Genomic DNA, 11,377 nt, shown 5'->3' with positions numbered 1-11,377 from the left:
AACCAAAGAGGACGTTGGCAAGGAATGCATTTACTAAAATAGATTTACAGTCAGAAACGTGTACCGATATTCCGCTTTCTTTTTGAGATCGAATGGGACGCACACGCTGGTATGACGTTCCATGTCCCTAAATAGAGAATCTCAGCTTTTCTTTTAAAGGTTTGTTGAGATACTGCAGAAGCTTCTGGTCTCTCATTCCAAGTTAACACAGCTTCATATATTGGACGTTAAAAGGAGGAGTGAAAATCTGATCACAGCAGTCGTACTGATTGTGCAAACAAATGAGACTTTGTGCTATTCTTACTGCTTTTCTCCTTTCCTCCTTTCTAAAAAAAGTCCTTGAGATTTAGTGTCCTCAACGGTATTGCTGAGAACCTCCTTGGCACTTATTTTTCTGTCCGACACCATTTTCCCAGGCAGATACTCCTGCCTTTGTATGGTAATCAGTGTGTCAGCATGTAGAAAAAAATGTTATATTCTGACCATATTCTCTGTCCAGATGTTTCCTTTTGTAAATCCTTTCTTGTAAATGTGTTGCACGCTGTTAAAAGTAAAGTGCAGCTGCATGTTTTAAATATAGATTGTTTATTGCTCTGTTCTGGAAAATACATATTTTGTCAAACATTAATATGCAGTTTCCAGGCGCCGGGTGACACGGCGGTGCCTTTTTTCTCCTGCCGCTATTAGCATTTTAAGATGATGTTTAAACAATGAACCCTTAAGGTGATGTTTCATCAGAGCCCTGATGCTCCTTGATATACTTTAAAATTGTGGTGAACAATTAGAAACATGCTTTGACAGTGTGATCCCCTGGCTTGACAGATGACTGGTGTTTTTCTTTAACTTCATTCTTCAACTCCTGTATGCGAGACACTCTTCCCTCCAAATCTTAACTACGCACTTTCGCTTTATGGCACTTTTCACAGCTTGTAATTTTTACTGTGAAAAATGATCCTTTTATCCTTTATGAAGTACATTGGGGATGACTGCATTTTCCTGTATTCATTGTATTTAAATCAAGGAATGAAGGAATGAATGATTGGGAACCGTATAATAATAGAGTAAAACTGCACCCGGTTTCTGCAGCGTACAACATTCAATATTAAATAATTAGGTGAATTAACATAGATAGATGGGTGGATACTTTATTGATCCCAGGAGAGAATGCAATATAAGGGACTTCAGCAAACCCAGCTTTTCTGAGATGTTGTTCACATAAGCAGCAGGGCACCTTCACCCTACCTGGGACTTATTACCTGCACATTTATTGCTGCTCATAGCAAGCAAGACCCCATTGACAACACTTCCAGTCCAGAAAGAGACCTGCAGATGCTGGGGGGGAAACAAGGTAGGGGGGTTAAGTATTGGCAGTACAGAGTAAGCCACGTGATTTATCTCTAACTTTTTGTTTCTGTCCATATCTTGGTCATTCTTACATGTATATATGTCCCTTCTATGTTCTCATATTTAGAAAACAATCTGAGATTTTAACATGAGCACAGAGAACCAAACGTTCTCGATATGACAAAAATGGTTAATGTAAGGTTTCCCAGGCCTCTTTGTCAGCCACCCGCTTTAGGCGTGTCGTGATTTGCTCTGGGCCATCGGGTCCTCCTCGGAGGGTGTGCCTAAAGTAAGAGAAGGATGGCGCTGATGATGAGGATCACCGTGGTGTTTAAACCTAGTTTTCGTGTGCGCGGTCAGCTCAGAATCCGCACGAAGGAAGCAGTGTCACAACAAGACTCGACAGGCCCTCCCCGACTCGCAGAGGAATGAAGGGAAATACCGCGTGGCCCAGTTGACTGATGGGGTGTCGGCAAGACCTGTCCTTCCTGTTTTCGTGGCCTTTCTCTGTACGTCGTGTGCCCTCCAGCTGAACCGCTTGCTATGTGCTGAATGCCGAACATCATGACCCGGTCAACGGACTTTTCGTAAACGTACCTGTTCCCAGCAGGCTACTGGGCACCAGGTAAATTAGAGCGGTTGCAGGAACTGGACAGGATGTTCTGTACACCTGACATGAACTGCTTCAGTAAAAATATGGCAGAATTACTGACTCGGTTTAAAACGGTGTCACGAAAGTCTGCCACGCATCATTTGTCATCATTCATGGGAAAAATGACGAAGAGCAGATTTTATTTTTTTTTTTATTTCAAACTTCTCATTGGCCTTCCTGAAGAAGGACCACCAGTGAAACTGCCACAGCACACATGCGACAGCATGTCAGCGCTCATCTGTCACGGCCTTACATGGTGGTGTTCACACGTAACAGTTCAAAACGCAACCTTCCCACCCTCGTTTGTTGTTGCATCGTGCAAACTGCTTTCGGCTATCCAGAAAAACATGCATCCGATGCTCATGGATTAATCGATGAGGGGGGGTCTCTTCCCAGAGGCAATAAAAAACAGTGACTGTCGAACGAGGCGTCCTGATGTCGGTCGTGTTATGTTATGTAAGCGTTGTGTTTAAGCCACTGCATGAAGCGGGACAGCATCTACATGTTAGCACGGCACCGAGGGACACGGACACATGCCTATGGCGGTCCCCCTCTTTCGCTCCACACCAGGCTCACAGTTCATTATCACCTGCCTGCACCCGCTGTGTTTCCATCACCTCGGTGCTTGAGCGTTACTGGAATTTTAAAATGCTTTCATGACGTGCGTGTATGTGTATAACTACTTGTGTAATGTATAGTGGTTAATATGGAGCTATATGACAAGTTCACCATGTTGTCATGCCTGCATCCAGATTTCTTTTTCTCTTGGCCTAGTGCACTGTATTTCTTTCTTTCTTTCTTTCTTTCTTTTTTTTTGAGATGTTCCTCGAAAAGCATCTGTCGAATAAAGAGCTGCGGAGACGCCCGGACTCGTCTCCCGATCGAACCCGTTAACCAAATGCCTTATGAAAATCCGAGTTTCCGGCAGGTGTGCTCAAACTTTTGACTGGCGCTGTATGTGGAGCAATTGCACACGGAAATGGACCGTCGATCCGTTGATTTGTTCTACGTGTATCAGACATCTCTAAAGTAGGTCTTACACGCTATTGAGTCCAAAGCTTAGAAAAAATCTTTTGACCTTGTTGCCTTCATTATTGCCAACGTGCATTAAGTTTATCGAGACGTGCATTTCAATGAGGAGATTGATTTGGCGATTAATGAGACGATCAGTCGCTTTCCAAGTGATCCTTGTCACAGCTCGGTGGAATAAACACCCAGGATTTCTATGAAATGAGGAAAATGCTTGGGCAGAAGCTTGAAGTGACAGTAACGGTTAGATGAGGAGAACAGTGACAACTGCTGGCATCAGTGTTTGCTTTCAAAATTGCTCGACTCGAGCGCTTTCATTCCACGTGCCTTTCTCCTTGTGTAAGCATGTGTAAGCAAAAAAAGAAATACTGGAGACGTCTCCTCAGCTGGAAATATTACATTTTGAATCAGATTATTTGTACGCTCAGCAAACAAACCCACGTATTGGATAGGATGCGTCGTTTCTTTGGCAGTTTTGGGTTTTGATACGTCAATTATGTAAGGACTCCATGTGTCATGAATGCAAAGCATGTGTTATATTTTTCGGTGGTTCTATCATTAAACTTGGGAAGGGAAAAAAAAGAAAAATCACTTTTTCCGCAGCGTAGATCAGCGGACAAAATACATTCTTCTCTTGTTTCTGCTCCTTCCAACAGTTGTTTGTAGCGCCACTTTCGCCGTAGTTACACTGATCGTGGCGCGTGGCCCTGGAACAGTGATGCCGAAGCCTTGTGTCAGAGTCCCTCTAATACTGAACACTGTTCAACATTCTTTATTACTGTTCATTAAAAGTTCCTTTTATTCTGGAATAGAAACAGAAGCCCTTTTGTTTAGCGAGCATTTAATTTCTTTAAAGCCGCCTCCTTTTTATAGTTTCGTACTGGAATGAAAGGTATTCTAAACTTGCTGTGATCAAAGTGAGTTTCTCATAAAAGATGATGTTTGCATGAGACAATTGTACATCGAGGAGGGTTAGACAAAAGATTATTTGCGCTCGATTCTCCTGTTGCTTTCGGTTGTATAACGGCCAAATGCAGTACACTGTTTTCTAGGCAGCAGAGTGATTATGTGACATCCGCCCGGGGCGTTTTACGAAAGAATACCACTTCACTTGTTTTGTATTTTATTTGCTGCCATTATAGTAACACAGAAAAATGCTCACAAATGTTTGTCTTTCATTATCCGTAAACGGCCCTCCCCCCTCCGGCCTTACGCCCTGTGTTGCCGGGTAGGCTCCGGTTCCCCGTGACCCAGTATGGGACAAGCGGTTCCGAAAATGTGTGTGTGTGTGTGTGTGTGTGTGTATCCGTAAACGGTGTTAACCAGGGAAAATGATCACGAGATTCCTAAAAGAGGAAAGCGGAGAGTTACGAGAGTGAAGCGATTACGTCATGTGTTGTGCCGTCATAATTGTGGTACTGAGCTGCTGTTTACGGTTACGTTACCTCACCAAGTCGATGCCTTAAAGAGCGACGGCACTAAGCGGCTCACGTTATACCTCGATCCCTCGGTCCAAATTGGGAATCCTGAGCTGTGAGTCATGAGCTCTGCTCTCCGTGTACCGAAATGCCTTTTGACATGTCCGCGCAATCTTCTCTTGCTCTTCTGCAGTCCAGCAGCTCTTGATGGAACATATACCAAACAACGTGTCAGTTAAAGCCTTGCTGAAGGGAAAAAGAAAGAAAGATTCATACGTGGCCTTCGCGACCAGGCACGTGTCAATCGTTCACAAATAGCTAAGCATCCTATCAAGCGTCAGGAATAATAGTTTCCGCCGCAGTGCCGTACATTTTCTCTGCTGCGGGGTCGATGGATGCACACGGAATAAGCGCTGCAGCTTTCATTCATTTTCCCCATCAACCGTTTTCAGACGTGGCTCATGATGGGGGGAAAGCTCCCTGCGTTTGATATCTGTTGCGGTATTCTAGAACAGGTTTTTTTTTTAAAAAAAAAAAAAAAAAAAATTAGCCGTAATAAATAAAAATAACCCTCAGATTTAAAAGTAGGCCCCCATCATTACAAAGCCATCGCCCTGAGAAGAGCGTCATTTGAATTCTGTGTCATTCTGTGAATAGCTGATCTTCGTCGGTCTTCAAAAATCCACCGCGTTTTTCACGTCGTGGACCATAGTCGTCAGTACGGCCACTGAGAGTCCGTGGAATTGCCGTATGTGTTCGGTCAGCCGCGTGGCGGCCCTGATCTTGTTTGCAGTGACACCTCCTACGGCCGAGTTTACATCCCCGTGACCTCAAAGATTAATCGGCCCACGGATAAAGTGTGGCTTACGTCGGGTTTCTGGAGCTGCTTTCTTCCCCGTGAAACAGGCTTGTTTCTCATCATCAGCCACTTCATCGCAGAAGATCTTTGGTAGCATGTGAAGGCTGTACGTCTGTATTTGTATGCGCTTATGATATATTAATATATACATGATAAGACTGAATATTAATAAAACAAATTATTACAATAAATATTCTATAATAAAATATTGTCACAAAATATATGCATAAAATACTATTAAGAAAATTCTTCCACCTTTTAAAACATGGCAACCAGTTTTTTGCGATGGTTATACAACTTAAGAGGGAAAGTCTAGAATGACCCCCGTTCTGTTGAGGATGATTCGCCTTTATTTTAGCAAAATAACTGACTGTTACATAAGTTTTCCAGGTTGTTCTGGGTCACCCACAACACGCTTGTCCAAGGGTCTCAACAGGGGATGTTTAATTACCACCCCACACACAGAAAAAGAAGAGCTGAGTCATAATCGTTCTGTTGTCAGCTGCGATCTTCTTAACCGTGCTGAATGACCTATATGAGGGTTTAGAGGAACAACAACATGGTTGAGGGTGTCAGAGTGAGTTATGCTAAGGCAGGGGTGTAGAAACATGTCCTGGGCGTGTGTGAACTTCAAAACCATTAACATGCGTTGCACATAGCAGCACCTCTAAGGCCGAATTAGCTGCATCTACCTCCAAGTCGTTGCTTTATCGATTATGTTCGATCCATCAGAATTTGGAAGTGATATATTTTCGCCCTGAGAACAAACTGGATTTTTCATTTCAATGTTACTGAAAAAAAATGCTTCCGTGACCTTCGATGTTTCTTCTGCCATTGTACCGAGGGAAGCCAGAGCGGACGTTCTGTTTCCAGAAGAACTGATCCATTGCAACATTTCATCGTTAAATGCACCCAGAATGTCTAATAAGCAGCATCTTTTAACAAAATTCAGAAGAGTTCTGTTAAGGGAGCGTATTGCATTGGCTTTATAACTCATAACTTTCTGTGGGACTAACAGAAGGCATCAAACTGGAGGGTGTGTGGGCATTTGTGTGTGTGTGTGTGTGTGTGTGTGTGTGTGTGTAATGAATGTGGGACTGAGCATCGCCGTGAACTTCTAAAGGGGCACAAAAACGTAAAGGGCACAGAAACATAAATACACATAACTTTGAAGTTGTGCGGAACAGCGTAATACGGCTGGCTTGTGTATTTTTTCACGATCTGCTTTACCACGCAAGCGTTTCAGGCTTCTCGTTTATCCAAATGTGATCATTCACTGCGACATTTGATTTACAGTACATGTCGGATCAACATCGGCACCCTAACTCAGAGCGTTGTGGCCAGATGTTAAATGTTTCCCGTACAGGACTGAGACGTACAGTAACTGGCATTTGTTTTGTATTCAGCTCTCAAAGTCAGGTAGCACCACTGGAGGCTTTGGAATGTAACTGTTTGCGCAACTCTTTGGTTGTCGGGTCGTTTACAAATAAATATTAAAATATATAGAATTTTGTGTATTTTTATACATTTTTTTAACAAAAAAAAAGAAGACGTTTCAAGCGATACCCCAAAGCAGTCTTTACACCACCTACATTTGACAGGTACCTGTCAAAAAACTAATCATTAATGGCGATCATTTTAGGTGACGCAAAATGTTGTGTTCCTTATAAGCTGGAACCCTTGACCTTGGGAATATGCCAGTATTGTTATTGTTTCAAGGTTCTCATAAAGGTCTCTGAATTTCCATTTTTTATTCTACACATATGCAGTACATGTTTGTGCCACTTCTATAATTTCATGGTTTGAAAATGTTGCTTGAATATAAAATGTTTCCTTACTGCACCTTGTAATGATATGAATGCTTTTTAACTTCTTGAACACGTTTTAAGCGCTAGCCTTTGTCTTATTATTGTTCCTCCCATTTCACACCCAAAAAAAAGTGTGTATAATGGTTAACTGTGCACCCTTGTCAGACTTTCTTTCACAGTCAGGCGCTACAATGACCTCACGTTATCCATTGCGGAGTTAGTAGACGTACAGTACAGTGTGTGGTGCGGTGATCTAGCGGTAAAGAAATATTCGTACTCTCATTTCTTTCCTTTAATGCAGGTAATTGTCTACTGATAAGCGAGAAAATTAGTGCCCAGGTTACCATCACTTGGCACCTGCTTAAATTTATAGTAGCTATGGAGAGTTACGAGAAGGTGGCTCAGGGAAACAGAACAGCAACTTTGAACCTCTGCATTCATAAATTAGTGTATTGATTACTTATCTCTAGAAAACAAAGCCATAGGTTGCCTCCCATCTTCTACCTTAAAGACCTGGGTTCATGTCCCACCTCCTGCTGTGGTACTGTTAAGGAAGGTATTAAACCCGAACTGCTGCATAAATGGGCAATTATTGAGTAGCTTCGCATTGTAAGTTGCTTTGGAGAAGAGCATCAGCGAAACAAATGAATGTAAAATTCAAAAAAGTGAAATGTTTCTTCTTTAAAAAAATGCATCACAAAAGAGTAGTAAAGCAGGGAAGGAAAAGTAAAGCTTTAAAGCTTTCTGTTTTCACGATGAGCACTCTCCTTGCTACGGAAAAATTGTTGCTTTATAAAACTGTAAGCAAAAAAAGAAATACTGGAGACATTAAAAATTCCCTGGAAACTGCTGACTTTCTGCACAGGGCTGATTGTATAGATGGGCTCCCTGCTGTCAGGACCAATTGCCATCAAGCGGAAATAACAGCGGCGTCTCCATGAAACAGTTAATCTCAGCAGCAGCCTGAAAATACAACTTTGTCTTGTACACTAAATGTCCTGTTACTCCATATAGTGAAAGGCAAAATCTGCGTTTCTCCTACACAAACTGGGAACGTGCAGAGGTTGTTGCTTAATCTCCTTCGTCCAAAGCAGCAATCAAAAATTATTGTCCTTATATATCATTATTCATATAGCTGGATGAATATTGACTAACTTCTTTTTCTAGTTTTTCGGCTAGAAACTTTTAGTGGAGACCGAACGGCGGGAAAGCACTGATGAAAACGTTAATAATTGCTTCATAAATCACTAAATATTTCACCAGCTAAATACTAAGCACAGTTTGTCCCACATGAGCCTAGTAGCGTGTTCCTTCAATAGATCCATTGAACATATGTTACTATGGCAATGGAAAGGCTACGTGACCAGCTAAATTTCTCATTGGATGCTTAAATAATTCTATAATGATTCCTGAGGTCTCTAGACGCCAACGTTCTCAGATTTCCACAAATTAGGCTGCTTATTATTGCCATGTACACCCATCCTGAAGCTATAGACGCACTGCAGAGACCTCAATCAAGTGATTTAGGAAAAGCTACACAGGGCGGCTTAAGAATATGTGCACGGAAAACAAGGGCAAGGGGTCAAAAGGCTGCAATAATTGACAGGTGTGATCAAGCGGCACTGTCTGGTACTTTAGGGAAGCATGCCCGGAAGTGTCGTGCAGATAAATTCATTTTTCAAGCAAAGGAAAATGAAATGTTTCTGTCATGCATATATTTCAAGAGGGATCTTTGGCTATAAACCATAGAAATAAATACAATTCTTTGGTTTTTGTGTCGGTGGGTTAAACTGGGTCTGGTTTTTTGTTGTTGGGATTGGTTTGATGGGTTGGTGTGATGGTTGGTTTTTGTGTTGGTGGGTTAGGCTTGGTCTATTGCTTTGGCTTTGGTGGGTTTGGGCTGATGGTTGGTTTTTGACAGTGGGTTGGTTTGGTGGCTGGTTTTTTCTTGGGTTAGGCTTGATTTGGTCTTTTTGTTGGTGGGTTAGGGTTGGTTTGTTGGTTTGGAGGTGGTGGGCTTGGTTTGATGGTTGGTTTTTGTTGGTGGGATTAGTTTGTTGGTTTGGTGGACGGGTTGGTGAAGTCAGTTAAGCTTCTTGGTCTCAGGCCATGGAGATGTACATATGTTGGCTATGCTGAGTGTTGTACTTTGTGGCTTCGTGTTGGTGGTTGGACTAGGTCCCTGTGTGGAGCCATTGAAAAATATTCATGGAGTATAACATCTTTTCCTGTGTATCTGGAATGTCTTTGCAGAGTGTGTAAGAGTAAACAGCCTACATTCCATAATTTCTTGAAGAATTAATCTGGTTTAACTAAAAAATTAAATGGAAAAAATCAAACTTTTTGGCAACAGTATTAACATTTTTATAAGTCAGCATTAAGGATGTCCTCCTGCAGTCTGAACAGTACTCTTGGTTGTGTTTACATCTATATTGACAACTTTTCATTGAGCTTTTTAAATTCAGATTCAAAAGTCAAATGAGTGCAGAGCTGGAAAACCATGAAGAGTGACAGAACCACCAATGGATATGTAGAGGATGACTTGGCACAGTTTTGCCAGTTTAAGTGTGTTTTTTCTTTTCTTTTCTTTTCTTTTCTTTTCTTTTCTTTTCTTTGTGCATCTCCTCTTTCAACCTGTGCTCTTGAAATGCTGTCCATCCTGGTGGAGGAAATGCCAGCAGCAGCTGCTTTCTGGAAGGGAAATAACCATAATGGCACTGATCCAGTCGTGTTGATACCCCTATGAGCAGGATATGATGGCACCGGAGATACTTTTGTAAACAAACACAATATAGCAACCACTTACAGTCCATGCGTATGTGGAAAAATTAAACCTGTCACGGACTGCAACCGGGTTTCAGTAGGGTCCAGGCCCTATTGCTGGCATCCCACAAATACTAATATCCCCGGGGCGGGGGGAGGGGGGGGGTCCACAGGAAGCTGTCTGTTAACCCAAGTCTAATTTGGGAAGGATGTGCTCGCTGCACTCAGACGCCAGGGGGCTCCAGTTAAGACCAGTGTTTCCTGCTTTCCCTCACAGGTTTCCTGTTACAAGGACAGTGGCTCACATGACATCCCTGTGCCTCCTCTCAGCCTTCCTGTCACGGTGGCATTTCCAGGCCGTTGCAGTTATCGAAAAAACATGTTTGTGCTGGAAAAAATAGAGCTGTTTAAGTTGGTTTTATCTGAGTCTTGCCAAGGGTCAGAGGTCACATGTGATCACAAGTGAGCAGAAAACATGGGAAACTCAAAATTAGTGGTACGCTGCATATCTCAGTAGGCCTGAAACCACAGAAGTAATTCATAAAATAAGGCAAAACACAGCAGCGCGAAGCACATGGGTTATGTAGTGACTGCTGGGATAACGCAGCCTTCCAACAACAGCACAAGGCTCACGCATTAGTGGTCAGTGTCACGATTTGCATGAAATCAAGCCATTTTCACTGGGAAATAAATGCTTCTGAGAAAAGCAATGACTGAAGCACCATTGTCAGCATTTGTTTCCCACTGCTGAGCCCAGCTGCACAAGTAGTGAAGTGGAGGTGCGGTGATTTAGTGTACTTTCATCATCATTTTCAGGCACTTTGCTTACAGTAGAAATAACAAATAAAAGGATTTTGAGCTGCTGTTGTGACTGACTGTAGAAAATCATAAGCAGGTTTTGTTTTTTAATGGAATTGCTACAAGTCATAGTCCATAAACATTTCAGGAAGGGAGTGCTCCTATTAGAACAGGCTTTTTTTTTTTTTTTTTTTTTTTTAACCTGTTGGAGCCACACGATGAAAGGGAACGTGTCGAACCGGCCTTGTCCCTCCCTCTTCAGACGCCTGTACAGGAACATCAAGGACTCATGTGCTGGAGATATTAGTGGAATTTCAGGTATGCTGAAACTCCAGGGCAACATGCCAGCAATGGGGCGGGTATTTGCTTCAAAAGGCGACACGATATCGTCAATCTTGTGCTCTTGGTCATGGACTCACTTAAAAGGTTGCACAACCCATTTTCGGTATTAAACTCTTGTAAGTGGTTATGGGTCTTTCATCATTGCTAAAGTGGAACATTAATTTGGATTAGGTATGGATTCAAATTTTTAATTTAGGGGAGATCTCTTAAATTTCCTCTTCTGCCATAAAGATGTTCTGCAGCCTTAAACAACAACCATTGATTTATTTTAACGCCATCGCCGAAGTAAATTGTTGCGTAGTTTTTAGTTGCATAAGCAGCGCCACTTTATCAGAATTGCTTTATTAGCCAAGAACAGTAAAAC

This window comes from Scleropages formosus, chromosome 8 (assembly GCF_900964775.1).
Source record: "Scleropages formosus chromosome 8, fSclFor1.1, whole genome shotgun sequence".
Lineage (NCBI taxonomy): Eukaryota > Metazoa > Chordata > Actinopteri > Osteoglossiformes > Osteoglossidae > Scleropages > Scleropages formosus.
This window is presented reverse-complemented; position numbering follows the sequence as displayed.